General features: G+C 42.7%; 1 protein-coding gene across 1 annotated transcript in view; it reads right to left on the bottom strand.

Annotated features, from left to right (window-relative positions):
• EXOC3L2 (exocyst complex component 3 like 2) overlaps positions 1–3,033 on the bottom strand; it is a 29,816-nt gene extending 26,783 nt beyond the window's left edge. The window contains exon 1 of the mRNA XM_075259255.1: positions 2,775–3,033. The gene's annotated coding sequence lies outside the window, so the exon portion shown is untranslated. The remainder of the gene's footprint in view (positions 1–2,774) is intronic.
• Between the last annotated feature and the right edge of the window lie 12,470 nt (positions 3,034–15,503).

Consider the following 15,503-nt stretch of genomic DNA (forward strand, 5'->3'; position numbering starts at 1 on the left):
AATAATAACACTTCCAGTTCTATCTGAACAAGTTTGCCCATCTGTCATGACAACATAAAAAACCCTAACCGTCATACAAACCCTCAGCCAAGAAACACTAACAAACATCCTAACATCAACCCTTTTGGAGGCTGATTTTGAGGCGGAAGTTTGTGAAGTTTATAATCATGTAATGTATGAAAAACATTGTTATCCTTTAAAGCTGAATGCGAGATATAGTTATTTATGCTTGAAACCGGTATAATGTTATGTGATAAGATGGCGCCGGTATCCAAGATGGGTGCAAGAAAAACAGATGCTTGGAGCGGGACTAGCTGGCTATATATGGAACTGCTTAAACTTTTTCTGTTTGATTGAGATGCGTCATACCAATCAGGAATGAATAGGAAAACTTACGTTGTTGTTATATCACTTCCTTTCTCTGATACTATTTAACTCTGTGGTCTCAATAAAAATTGCGTCAGCATACATTTTTGCTGAGAGAAGGATGAATACCAATACATAGAGTGGTGTGATTTCTTGACCGCCTGGCACTCAGCCTAATTAATTATGACAACGACAGTTACCCGGGATTATTGGTCAATTAGTCATAAACACGACTCTGACCTTATCAGCCTTACCACTCTGTGTGCACTGAACCTTATTTTGTCCAAATCCCCTTCTAGACAAATAGTCTAAAATACATGAATAGTCATTTTTCATCTTAGAAATGGCAGTGTTCTGCATAGGAGAGGTAAAAACACTTCCAGTGAGACAGGAATGAGAGCACATAACTCAGACTGGGGCTGGGGGCAGTATATATATAGCTGATGCAGGTCAGAGGGCAGTTTAACACCCAGATAAGTTAGAGAAGTTGGATGCCATTTGAATGGAAAGGCGGTGGTCCAGCCAGAACACAGGAAGCTTCAGCTTTATCATAAGTAACAAAAATTCAGATGTTTGTCCAAATTCACACCCAAGTGAGCGCATTATATCAGGAATTGCAGTCTTAGGGTCGACTATGCAGAGCAGTAGATAGTCAGCATAGACCAATTCCTTTGCCTCAGGCTCAAGGGAGACTGTCTTTATATTTGAAAAGGAGGGTAAATGTTGTCAATGGGACTATGGCCAAATTACGAAGAAGGGATGTTAATGGACACCACTGACAAGTTCCTCTTTGGATGGGGAAAAGTGGTTGGGCAATAAATTTGACACAGGCTAAAAGCTAAAATAAAACTGCTTAGCAATGCTGTCCAATCCCTCATTATTCCCTTCCAATGTTTACTGGACCCCACCGGTCTCTTCTTTCTGGTCCCATTGGAACACAACAGAAATGCCAGCTCAGCAAATGACTGACAGAGATGGGTCACCACTGTGGTCATTGATTGGCTGAGCGGGCATTACTTGTGGGTTGGAAGTTCCAGCAATGCAAGCGGCAGGGGAATGGTGAGCGGAATGCGACATCAGTCAAGTTATAGCTTAAAAAGACTTTATTTAGGAATTAACACAAGGGAAAGATATGGCACAAACTGGCAACCAACTCCCACAAAGGGGGCAACAATATGTGATACAAAACATCAGCATATACACCAAGAGGGGGATAAAAGAAGAGGGTAAAGACCAAAATTGTATATTAGGTGAACAGGAGGGAGAGGTTGGTTAGCACCAAGATATAAGGCAGGGAAGGGGCCAGAGTGGCCTCCAATATACACCTATCGACAAACAGGTGGTGACCAAAGGGAAGCACAGAGAGGTAGATAGAGCCTGAGTTGCATCCCATCTTATACTCCAGAGCTGCGCTCACTATTCTGCTGGTACAGTCACTGTGTACATACATTACTTATCCTGTACTGATTCTGAGTTACATCCTGTATTATACCCCAGAGCTGCGCTCACTATTCTGCTGGTGCAGTCACTGTGTACATACATTACATTACTTATCATGTACTGATCCTGAGTTACATCCTGTATTATACTCCAGAGCTACGCTCACTATTCTGCTGGTAGAGTCACTGTGTACATACATTACTTATCCTGTACTGATCCTGAGTTACGTCCTGTATTATACTCCAGAGCTGCTCTCACTATTCTGCTGGTGCAGTCACTGTGTACATACATTACATTACTTATCCTGTACTGATCTTGAGTTACATCCTGTATTATACTCCAGAGCTGTACTCACTATTCTGCTGGTACAGTCACTGTGTACATACATTACTTATCCTGTACTGATCCTGAGTTACATCCTGTATTATACTCCAGATCTGCACTCACTATTCTGCTGGTGTAGTCACTGTGTACATACATTACATTACTTATCCTGTACTGATTCTGAGTTACATCCTGTATTATACTCCAGAGCTGCGCTCACTATTCTGCTTGTGCAGTCAGTGTTCATACATTACATTACTTATATGATATACTTATGTGTATAGAGGATGCAGTATAGGGAAACTATAGTGTGGTGAATTTTATAGACTTGTCATCCCCTTCCTACAAGTCTCACGTAGTTCTCTATATTCCATTATAAATGATCATAATCATGGATGGCGTTGATGCTTTTCTCGCCTGCGCAGTCATGGACGGTTTTCTGTGTAATTTTTTTTATTGGTGCTGGATCTCTGAAGTGTCTGATCCAATATCTGATATTAGGCTCAGTTCTATCCTGAAGATAGACAGCCTGGTATGTGGTGGAGTTCCACATAGAGCTCCATACATGAAGAGTCATACGCTGAACGCAGCACTCTATGTAACATGGCAGATGACCTCTACACCTTCCTGATCTCAGTCCTTACCTTTAGCACTGCAACATCCGCCCTCTGCCCCTGTTCTGTGCAGCCTGGACTTTGGACCTGTCCACTGAGAACAGAATGACAGGCAGGAGCTTCACTCAGTCCTGCTCCACCAATACCCTGGATTGCGCATTCGCCAGTGTCTCCCCCATAAGCAGGACGTAAGACTTCCACGTTGGTCACGAGCAGCAGCTGCAGGGGGTGATAAACTGGCTGCATAGCACTTACCATAAAAGTTAAATATTTATCACTAGGGCACAGGCCACACAGCGCAGGAAGTCGGCAGAACCCTGGAGCTTCATTAATATGCAGTTAGACTTTATTATGTGACAGAGTGTCATGTAGGAAACTGCTGCTGCTGCTGCGGGGAGAAGTGGGAAGAATGTGCAAGTATGACATGGCAGGGCCACCTACTGGTAGAGCTGGAAAACTCGGACACCAGAGTTCTAGAAAGATCAATAGATCAATGACGCACAATCCGGTGCTGAAACATGTTGTCCGATAAAAGTCAGAATTCGTTGACTCCTACACCCTGGCTTCTATGATCTGGTTGTCCACCATTGTCTCCACTGAAACGAAAGGACAGACACAAAAGACTCTCACCTGACATGGAGATTTGGCTCCTCTTCTCTGATCCCGTCACTTCCTCATTGATAACCCATTCATAAAGGACATTCGACTGAAACCTCTGGGGACAATTTCTAGTGTGGATACATCTCCCGCCTGGATGACTAGTAGTGCTGGATGCAGCACTATGTTGGACTGTGTGCCAATAATCTCTCTAGAACATGGACTGGTGGTAGCGCCCTTGACTGGCACCTTTAGAAAACAGAGTGTGGTACAATAACCATATGTGTGTCACATCACGGTCACATCTGCAAGGAGTCTACTGAACCTAGCCAGATTATTGAGGGCTTTGTTTCCACACACCGTGAATATAATGACAGGTGACCTGACTCCTATAAAGCGTCTTAAAGGATATTTCTATTAAAAGAAACAAGATGTCAAACCTAGAGTCGAAACATTACTAATAACAAAGCAAACTCAAGATCGCTGCTCACATATCATTCTATGATGTGAAGAACTTCTTCTATATGGCTACCATAGTAATATCCACCAGTGGCTGTGAGATGGTAGACACACTTTGTCCACCCCCTCTGATTGCTTGTCCTGCCCCTGCTAAGTGCTGCCTGGTTTCACTTTCATGTTTCTCTGCTCTCTCCAACTGAGGGATTGAGGATAGAAAGCCCAGACTGTCCTGCACTCCTGAGAGATGCAGTTGCTTAAAGGGATCCTATCATTAAAAAGCTATTTTTTTGTGACTAACAGGTAGGAATAGCCTTTAGAAAGCCTATTCTTCTCCTACCTTTAGATGTCTTCTCTGAGCCGCCGTTTGGTTGAATTCCCGGTTTTCGTTAGTATGCAAATGAGTTCTATCGCAGCACTGGGGGCGTCCCCAATGCTGCGAGAGAACTCTCCAGCGCCGCCTCCATCTTCTTCAGGAACAGCCTCTTCACGCGTCTTCTTCCGGCGCTGGGGTCAAACTTCTAGGCCTCGTGCAAAGCCAACTGCACATGACCACAGGCCACAAGAAAATGGCCGCTTACTTACTGTGTAGGCGGCAATTTTTCTTGTGGCCGCAGGCAAGCGCAGTCGGCTCTACCCGACGCCAGAAGAAGATGCGTAAAGAGCTTGTTCCTTTAATAGTTATAGGATACATCACATGGTGCAAATACTCGTATGTGCTCAAAGGGTAGAAATTAGAGAAACAGAGCTAGGAGTGACAAAAAAGGCTACAAAGGGTTGAAATGAAAGTATCAGAACTGTAGAGGGTGAGCATAAATGATACAAAATGGGGACACGAGAAAAGCAGACCTGTAGGGGGGGTGAGTAGAGAGGCTACAGAGGGTGAAAATGAGAGGAACAGAGCTGTTAGGGTGAGTAAAGGGGCTAAAACGGGTGGAAAAGATAGGAGCAGAGCCGTAATTTGGTGAATTGTGAGGCTACAAAGGGTGTAGGAGGCTACAAAGGGTGAAAATTAAATAAGCAGAGCTGTAGAGGGTACTAAGGGTGGAAATGAGAGGAGCAAAGGTATGGTCAGGAAGGGAAGGGGGAGTGAATAAATGCAGAGATGCACAAAAAGATAATGAACCAGATTCTACCTGAATTTTGCAATTTGTTCATAGACAAAACTATAAAGTGGCTTTCGACATGATAAAATGAGGTAAAAGAGCACAGTGGCATAGTGGAAGAGGATCACATGGTCTGTGACCCTCACCTTACAAGTTCTCAGCCAATGAGTGGTAGATGGAGAGGTCACAGTGATGATCTGTCAGCATAACAGCTTGTCACAGACAGATGATTTATTTTGTGATTGTATAAAAAAAACCCAACATCAGTGCTTTGGTACTACAGAATTATAAGAGAAGACTCTGGTGCACAGTTACACATATTTAATTTCACAAGGGAGGACAGAGCTCTACTGCTCTGTACTGTGACTGTCCACTGTCTTACATCAGTCCAGTTGGCCAGGTCATCCTCTGAGTGCCAAATCAATTTATTTTTAACTGTCACATTCAGTGGAGTATACTATGTGTACGCTAGAATTCAGGGTAAAGGAATAGGAAACATTCATGCTACTGTCATGCCATCCACTACTGCAAGTAACATTAAGAATGTGGGTGGCAACAGCAACACTGCGTCTGGTCTTGGTAGAGCCTCCAGTAGTCTCTGAGAATGAAGTTGAATTTTTTGATTACTTGTTTGGCTCATCTCACTCACAGCAGGAAGTTACATCTGACAGTGATGCAGTCACTTTCAGTCAGGATTTTTTGTGTTCCTCCTCCTCTGCTGTTGTGATACTTAATTTACCAACAGCTTTTCTTTTTGTTAACCATGTGTTCATCTTCACTGACATTGATCCCTACTACTGATGTGGCACTGAAAGATCATTGGTGTCTTCATCTTCATCAGTTGGATGAGAATAGTCAGCAATATTTTGATGTAGAAGAGACAGAGGTGGAATTTATGATTGTTGGCAGTGGAAGTAGAAGTGACATAGGATAGGGTACGATACAATAAACGACCAGAAGATGGGATAGACACTGCGCTAACTCCGTGGGTGTTGGATAAACACGCACTTTATTGAATTTTCACATAGGACGCTTAGAACAGCGTTTCGGGGATTACCCCTTTATCAAGTGTACAATCAATACACACGAGTATCCTCACAGGCTGTCAACTGACAAGCTTCCTGCAGGGACCCGAAGTGCGTAATTGTGCGTGGAACAACTCCTGTATGGTCGTGGAGTGTTCACTTTAAAGGTTATGTTTGCGCGCAAACACAACAGTACTACTGCGCATGCTCATGGCCAAAAACGTTATCGCTCTCACAATTTCACATACTTTACATACTGGGAGTTTGAGAGCTTATTAGGCATTATTGTTCAGCGTTATTGTTGTGAAACTTTAGGCGATGATGCTGCTTCTGCCACCGTCGCATTAAACGATTTCGTGCTTTTTTGACTCCAGAGCGCAGAAAAAAAGGAAGCAATGACGTTGGGATGAATAGATGTTTAGGGTGAACACAGCAGAACACAAGTGTAAAAGCTCTTTTATTGCAGTCGCTCGAGGATAGGATAGGGTACTGTGACAAAGGCAAATACATTCCCAGTGCTGCTGTGGACGGCGATCATTGACCAGGTGGGAAATGTTTCAAAATTTCCAAGAGTTTCTCTCTACAATAACTAACTTGTTGCACTTACAAGTCCCTGAAACAAGGTTTTTATTGTAAAATCCATTACTTTTCCAACATAACTACAATGTGTATGAAAGAAAAAAAAAACATGTGTAAGTATCTTATCCCAAATCTGCAGCATCCTAGGAGCCCCGATGGTGTTATGGGTAGCCTTTATGATGTGAGTCAGGGATATGCCTAGTAATGTTATGGGTATTCCTGTGAGTTAGGGATGTCCCTAGTGATATTATGGGTATCCCAGTGATGTGAGTCAGGGACATCCCTATGGGTGTCCCCTTATCATGCGAGTCTGGGATATCCATAGTGATATTATGGGTTTCCCAGTGATGTGAGTCAGGAACATCCCTAGTGATTTTATGGGTATCCCGGGGATGTGAGCGGGGATATCCCTAGTAATATTATGGGTATCCCCTATCATATGAGTCAGGATATCCCTAGTGATGTTATGAGCATCCCGGGGATGTGAGTCATGGACATCCCTAGTGATGTTATGGGTATCCCAGTGATGTCACTCAGGGACATGCCTACTGATGTTATGGGTATCCCAGTGATGTCACTCAGGGACATCCCTAGTGATGTTATGGGTATGCCAGTGATGTGAGTCAAAGACATCCCTAGTGATGCTCTGGGTATCCCAGTGATGTGAGTCTAGGATATCCCTAGTGATGTTAGGGGTATTCTTGGTGGGGGAGGAAGGGGTCATGTAGTACTGCAGACAGTCATATGTCCTATATATAGAGTCTGTAGCTTACAGTATGTAAATGATCGGGTGCTGCATATGCTTGAATACGTATATTTTACTGACATGTACATACACAAATTTATCACTAATGGACCTATGCGTCTGGCATGTGGGCACTAGTAATGCAGATGTGACCGAACAATAGGTGAATAGATGGGGGGAGCACAGATGGGATCTTATACAAAGAAAACTAGAACTTAACATTCAGGATGCATCTTGCCCCTCAGCGGGGCTTCCCCCTCCCCACACTCAGACTTTCCCTGCCTCCTCCACTCTATTGATGCATGGTTCTTTGTCTGTGCAACCCCCTTCCAAATCTCATTAGCCCCTGTAGATGTACTCCTATCCTTTTACCTCCCATCAGAACTGACTTAAAGTTCATGACGTAATACAGATCTGTCATACACGGGAAGTACCCTGTATGGGATGTACCCAGAAACAAATGGGAAGCACCCTGTGATACATGGGATGTACATTGGTATACACAGTTACACTTACATAAACGATACCTGAAATATACATGACATATATGGCATACCTCAATACATACGGTACATATTTCCTCTTTATCCGTAGGCAGCACAGACTATATATATAAGAGAAAATAAAATTTTCTTCATACACTGATATATATATAATATGCACTGTTATTTATTTATTTCTCTTTCTTATATATCGTGTCGCGCCAACATATTTGGCTCACGATCTGTGGTATACACTAATATATATGGTATTCCGTTCACTGATATACATCATATACAGTATAATGAAATTCAATGTTAGATGTGATAGATACACAATATTCACCGACATACTTGATATCCGCAGATATTAGTGGTAGATACTGATATATACAGTATACCAATATACGCTGATATAATGATATACACTAATATATATGTTATTCAGTTCACTGATATAATTGTTGATATAAGTGAAATCTACTAATATGTTTGATATGCACTGATATATGTGATATTCACTGATACTTACTGTATGATATTGGTAAAATTTGCTTACAGAGATTTTCATTTCCTGGAATCCAGAGGAAGGCACACCACTGGGTTAATATCTCCCTGGATACAATTAGATGAGACAGGTTAATAAGCAGTAATTAAGAGTAATAAATCAAGTAAGGGCAGACCGCCTATAAAGACTGGAGAATCCGCACCAAACTTATATGTAACAAAAGAAAATATATATTTATGAGTGAGAAAGTTGTGCTGCCTCCAGACGCCACGACATGAAAATTTTGGTAAGTAAATTTTACCAGTGCTGTTGATCCTCTGGCAGCACACCTATGGGATCTGTAAAGTAGTGATGATCTGGGCAGACTTAGATAGGCTTTTATTAGCGCTGTACTGCCACGTAAGGATATTCACTCTGTAATCGCTGAAAGTGACGTCTACTCACTTTTCTACAGAACTGGTTCAAAGAGACTTGACCTAACGCTAACCAAGACGTTCATGTAAAGCATGAGTGAGAGATGAATCTGGGACTCTTGTCCATAAAACTGTATGGAGAAGATCCTTGGTATGGTTTGTTAACCTGAGGACAGTTCAGTAAAGCGCTCTTCAGCATGTGTGAGGTCCCTCGACAATGGTCTTCTCGATTTAGGAAGAAAGCTGTAAGAGATTACAACACACTTTTATTGAAACTTCCTGTAAAAGTCGAATAACGGATGAAAAGTCCATGCGATATTGTAGAGGGACAGGCCAGATTTCATCACATTTTCTTGCTCGGACTCAGAGATGTAAGATGGAGATTGTTGATATGCGTGGAAGCAGCCCTTGCTTAAAGAGAAGATCCTACTGAACTGGAAGTTCTCAACATCTCTTCCTCAATATAAGGACTGACCGTAAGAGAGAATAACATTATAACTTTGGCATCCACATGCCTGTCCACCATCTTCATGAGAATTCTGAATTGAAAAAATTGAAGATACAAAAAATTTCCTGTCCAGTTGATGAATAGTTCATCTATGGGCACAGAGTGACCCGGCCATGATAAGAAGCAAAAGTTTTTTTGTATGGATTTGGGTTTGATATTAAATGGAGAGCAGGAAGCTCATTGTTCCTTATAGAGTCCAAGTATGTTCTCTATGCATGATGAGAGAAAAATCGGAGTATTTAGGAATCTTGAGATCTGTTACATTCATACAGAATGTTGACTTGAAGGTTTCAAAGATAGGCTTGGGTCCAAAGGAGAGCATCAGTGGCCGACCAGTATCCTCTCAGTTGAGCAAGTAGACAGTGTAACAGAGAGGGGTTGAGGCATGTCAGTTCGGCCATTTTCTTGTGGCGAAACGGATGCTCGTGTAAGAGGCCACAGGAGAATTGCTGAACAGACGTGCGCAGTTGGCTCTTCCAGCTGATGACTCGACTAATGACACAGTGGAGAGACATCGGCAAAAAAAGACAGAGGCATCGCTGGAGAGTCTTCGGAGACGCCCCCTGTGCTGTCTGAGTGCTGGGGGAACGCCCCCTGTGCTTTTGGAAAATCATTTGCATAAGGAAGAAATAAGAATTTTTTCAGGAACGGCGGTACGGAAGAGAATAACAAAGGTAGGAGAAGAATAGTCTATCAAAAGGCTATCCCAACGTGGTATTTGTAGATAAAGGGATTCTAATAATAGAATCTGCCTTACCTGTGGTAGACATTTAGTAAACTATGATAGGAAAAGATCCAGCTTCTACACACTGGGAATTGTCCTCTCTGATTGCGGCGCATAACTAGGAGTAAAAGACACAGAAATCATCATCTGCTCATTAACATCTAGAGCAGAGGCAACAGGAGTAACATACTGTATTATCCCACATCTTATATGCTTATTAGTACATCTGAAAGCAGAGGCATCAGGAGTAACATATTGAATGATCTCATAAGTTATATGCTTACTAGTACATCTGAGAGCATAGGCATCAGAAGTAACACACAGCATGATCCCACAGGTTATAGGTTTACTAGTACTTCTGAGAGCAGAGGAAATAGAAGTAACACACTACATGATCCCGCAAGTTATATGCTTACTAGTACATCTGAGAGCATAGGCATCAGAAGTAACACACAGCATGATCCCACAGGTTATAGGTTTACTAGTACATCTGAGAGCAGAAGAAACAGGAGTAACATACTAAAAGATCCCGCAAGTTATATGCTTACTAGTATATCTGAGAGGCAGAGGCAACAGAAGTAACATACTACACGTTCCCACAGGTTATAGGTTTACTAGTATATCTGAGAGCAGAGGAAACAGGAGTAACATACAACATGATCCGACAGGTTATAGGCTTACTAGGACATCTGAGAGTAGAGGCAACAGGAGTAACATACTACACAATCACACAGGTTATATGCTTACTAGTACTTCTGAGAGCAGAGGCAACAGGAGTATCATACTACGTGATTGCACAGGTTATATGCTTACTAGTCCACTAGAAAGCAGAGATTTTGAGACCTTCCCTCATAGCCTTGTCAAAAACTTCCAATAGGATGGGGAGCAACTAACTCCATACCTTCTGTAAATCTCAAAAGGAACTCATCAGTCCTTGGCGGTGTATTCACAGAAATTGGAAGACATTGCTGCTTTCAGTTCTCTCTGAGAAAGAGGCGCCTCTGATAGAGCCTTCATTTCCTCTAAGACACAGACTCCTAACATGTCTAGATAAAAAAAAAATCACCTAACTCTATGTTCACACCTCTGCTTGGGTATCTGTGGTTTAGGTCCACTTGGGGGCATTTTCCTTAGCCATATTCTTGCAGCTAGGCTAGTGGTAAACTTCTCAAAAAAGCCATAAGAGTGTCCCAAACAACAACTTAAAAAGCTACATATTTTTTTTCTCCATTCACTCCACTCCATCCAAAACTTGGAACCAGTGAGGATTAAATTTGAAAATTCTATTTGTAGAAACTTTAGTGTCCTACATATCCCTACAAGCGACTTCAAGAGTGATCAGAAACCACATTCAGTTCATAACACATTGTCCGAGCCAACGTCACTAACCAGAGATGGATCAATCCCTGACATAGATTTATGCAAGTGACTAAGACAGGGGCCCCATGTTGTGAAAATGAAAAAAACACCATGTTTTACATTACCTGCAAAGCGGATGGGATTCTGGCTAATCCGATCCACACATTGCTGGAAAAAAATCCACAGCGGAAATGCAGATTCAAAATTGCTCTTGTTTTTGTAAATCGATAAGTCAATTATACCTATAGAAACGTCGGCATTCTCCATGTAGGTATAATAGGTGAAGAAAGTGCACAGATGAAAACTCTATGGACTTTCTGTGAAAAATGCTGTGGAAAAAACATGATGCATTTACGTTGCGGTATTCTCTATAGACTTTTTTTGGCTGCAGCTTGCTACATGGGGCCATAACTTAAGGCAGGAAAAAATCTTTGTTCCCTCCATAGCTCTGCCACCAATAATCAATATAACACGTGTCACTACAAGGGCATCACCCACTCCCCAACCCCTCCGGACCCACTAATATATATTGTGGGACTCTACAATAAGGGCATCAACTCTCCCATGCCTCTTGTGACCCACTAACATATGTCCGAACTAAGGTTGAGCCGATCTTGACTTTTCAGGATCGATTTTAAAATCCGATTTCCGATCATTTTTCATTCGAACCCGATCTCGATCCCAATTCCGATCCCAATGCAAGTCAATGGGATTTTTTTATTAATCGGAGATCGGATTTTAAAAGCAATCCTATTCACTATACAGCATGGAATCTAAGAATTGTTAGAATCCACGCAGTGTAGTGAATCACTAAAGTAGCCAGAGGATTTTTTTTAAATCCTCTGGCTACTTAGTCCCCCCCTGGTGTCCACTTACCTCCAGAGATGGCTGGTCCGGTGCCCGGTGCCTTCCTTCTTCTTGTCCTCGCTGCTGCTCCACGCTGCAGTCTTCTCCCTTTGCTGCCCCCTCCCTGCCAGGTTAGGAGAGTGTGGGCGGGTTAGGAGAGTGTGGGCGGGTACTGGGAGGGGAGACGTCATGTCTCCCCACCCTGTACCTGCCCACACTCTCCTAAGCCACAAGCCCCGCCTACCTAGCGCTTTAAACACTAACCTGGGAGGCGAGGCAGTGAGGCAAGAAGACTGCAGCGCGGAGCGGCAGCGAAGACAAGAAGAAAGAGGGCACCGGAGCAGCCATCTCTAGAGGTAAGTAGCTGCTAGAGATGTTTAGTTTAGCCTCCCATTCGAATTCATTCCTATGGAACTGCAGCGGAGCCTTCACACTGAGTATACAGCGTATACTCAGTGTGAAGGCTAAGCAAAGCATTGTGGGAAAAGATCATCAATCTCGATCCCACATAAAAAGATCGTGTTCGGAATTCCGATCGCGATCGTGAAATTTTCTTGATCGCCGATCGGAATCCGATCTTTTACGAACACGATCGCTCAACCCTAGTCCGAACCTATCGACAGGATAAAGCCTTATCTTTTGGATTTAGAGATACTCGTTCCGCAGGAAATAGTGTAGACAAATGTTTCTCTCTGACCAATAACCAATTCTGAATAAATTCCTTCTGGAAATCCAACTTATCAAAGATTCTTCCTTCCAGCTCTGTCCTCCATATCAGTTAGCTTATTTCTGAACTCAGTATTTCCCTTCTCCAGGCTGTGCATATGTTTTTTCATGTCAGACATCTTCCACTCCTCCAATCTCTTCTGCCATTCACAAAGTATCCTGAAGTATTATTATATCCTTACAAGCTGTTCCCACTTGTGCTGTCAGATCCTCGATGAGTACATTACATTGTAACACCAGTTAATATTTCCTCTAATCTGCTTCATTATACTCCAGACCTACACCTTCCTGCGACCCTTCCAAAATCTAAAGCCTGTGGTTTCAGTACCGTCATGCTCTTCTCTATTGTTTACCATGAAATATTATTTTGTATGGACCTAGTTTTAACCAGCTGAGTGCTTGGCTCTGCTTTAATAGAGGATTTACTGTATATTTCAGTGAGCCAATCTATGTGCAGATTTCGGTGCCATAGCTAAACTGTAGGCGGTATAGGCTATATAATGTGTCAATGAAATTTAAGCCAGCCCAATCAACAGGAGAAGGCTCAGGCCTCAGTACAGGTAAAGAATAGAAATGGCTCCTTTAACAATTTCACCCCCCCCCCCCTTATAAAGTTTCCTTCTTATACATAAAAAGCTTCCCCCCTTATAATAGCTGCCTCATATATATGATAATTTCCCCTTTATTAGGTCCAGATATATCAGCCCCGGAGGATGCAGATGAGTTGAATACACTGGTGAATGAAACAGGAGCTGTTGACTTCGCAGTCCTTTGGCCCCTGGAGCTGTAGGAGCAATGTGATGACATCACTCACATCGCGCTTACAGCTCCATGACTGAGACTGCAGACAGAACAGCAGGGGAACAAGGAAAGGTGAGTATCAGTGTTTTTTTATGTTAAAATTTGTGGGAAAATTGAGGGGGAACATGATGAAGGGGGCACATAAAACTAGGGGCAGATGAAGTGGGGGGAGGGCAGATTGAGGAGGACATTAAACTGCTAGCAGAGCTGGAGGGGGAATATTAAACTGGGGGCAGATTAAGGGGGACATGAAACTGGAGGCAGATGGAGGGGCGTTTACGTAGTTTTCCACCTCTAACTAACCCCGCTGTTTAATGTCCCCCTCCAGCTGCCCCAGTTTCTTGTCCCCCTCTAGTTTCCCCCACTTTAAACTGGGGGCACCAGGAGAGGGACTTAATACTGTGGGGCAGTTGAAAGGGAACATTATAATGTGGGAACATATAATGTATGGGTGACTGTAGGAGCATTATACTGTGTGGGGGTAGATGAAAAATGGCTGAGAATGGGCGAAGTCAATGTAAAAGTGGGTGGGGCTAAATTTACTGTGGCACGCATGACGCGCCACACATTTTGTACCTCTTTCTGTTCTTTGAAAGTTGGGAGGTATGTAGGATCTTGGCTCATTACTGCAGATCCTTTATTGCAGGGCAGTTCCACAGGGTGAAAGAAGGTGTATGATTCTGTCCTGTAACCCTGAGTCCGGTGAGACTATATTGCTACTCTATTGTTTGTGTGGCTGGAAGTAAGCCACACGTATAGTTATCAGTACTGTTTAGTTAGTTGCTCAAACGAGCAGGTTTTTATTTTGTTTTTGCCTGAAGTTAAGGCTGTATTTTGTTTTGTTCATTTTGTGCCTGAAGGTTTATTTATTTATTTATTTTCCTGTTTTGTTTTTTTGCTGAATAAACCAGTTTGCTGCATATTTTGTGTCCCTGTCTTGACTGTTTGGGTCCGCACCACTGCTTCTACTGAGCTAACTTCCCCACACCCCCTTATATATTACAGTCTCTCCATTATATCCTACATATATCTATGTAATCTCCCCATTATAATAGCCCCTTATAAATAATAGTTAATCACTTATTTATAATAGTTTTGTCCTTATAATAGCCCCCTTGTAATAGTTCTCCCCTTATAAGGCGGAACTATTATTTATAAAAGTGCTGTTATTTATAAGGGAGGAACTATAATATATAAGGGGACTGTTATAAGGTGGAACATTTATATACTGCAGCTCCCTCTTATATATAATAGTTATTTTCTTATAATAACTACCCTTATAAATAAGAGTTGCCCCACTATAAATAATACTCCCCCCCCACACACCTTATAACAGCCTTCTTCTCTGTTATACATCCCCATTCCAGAAAATAATAAAACTTTTACTGGACTTACCATGATCCCAGGATGAATTGAACAGTGTCTCCCTGTAGGACTGGCATAGGTGGTGTAATGCAGGGGCTCCATCATGCCACCTGCACAGCAACGTCATGTGAGTTACTGTCAGTCTTTGGCAGAGCAGGGACTTTTCAGATCCCTACTCGGGCATAGGTTTAAACAGTATCGGTATGAGCACAGCTGATTCAAGTCATGAGGCTGAAAGCCTGCTGCTCTGGATCCTGGGGGCCCCTTTGTGATGTCTCCCCAAACTTTTTGCTTAGATTGCGACTTCCTTTAAATTGTGACTCCTTCACTGACTGTAACCCCCCCCCCCCTGTGGACTGTGACCACCTTCTACACTGTGAAGCCTATGATTTTGATGGCTCCCAGCTGTGTGACCCCCCCTAGACGGTGACATTTCCTAAACTGTGACTCTCTTCTACAGTGTAAATCCTGTGGCAGACACTGTGGTCCCCATCAGACTGTGACCCTTTTACACTATGAACC

Source organism: Leptodactylus fuscus, chromosome 11 (genome assembly GCF_031893055.1).
Source record: "Leptodactylus fuscus isolate aLepFus1 chromosome 11, aLepFus1.hap2, whole genome shotgun sequence".
Classification (NCBI taxonomy): Eukaryota; Metazoa; Chordata; class Amphibia; order Anura; family Leptodactylidae; genus Leptodactylus; species Leptodactylus fuscus.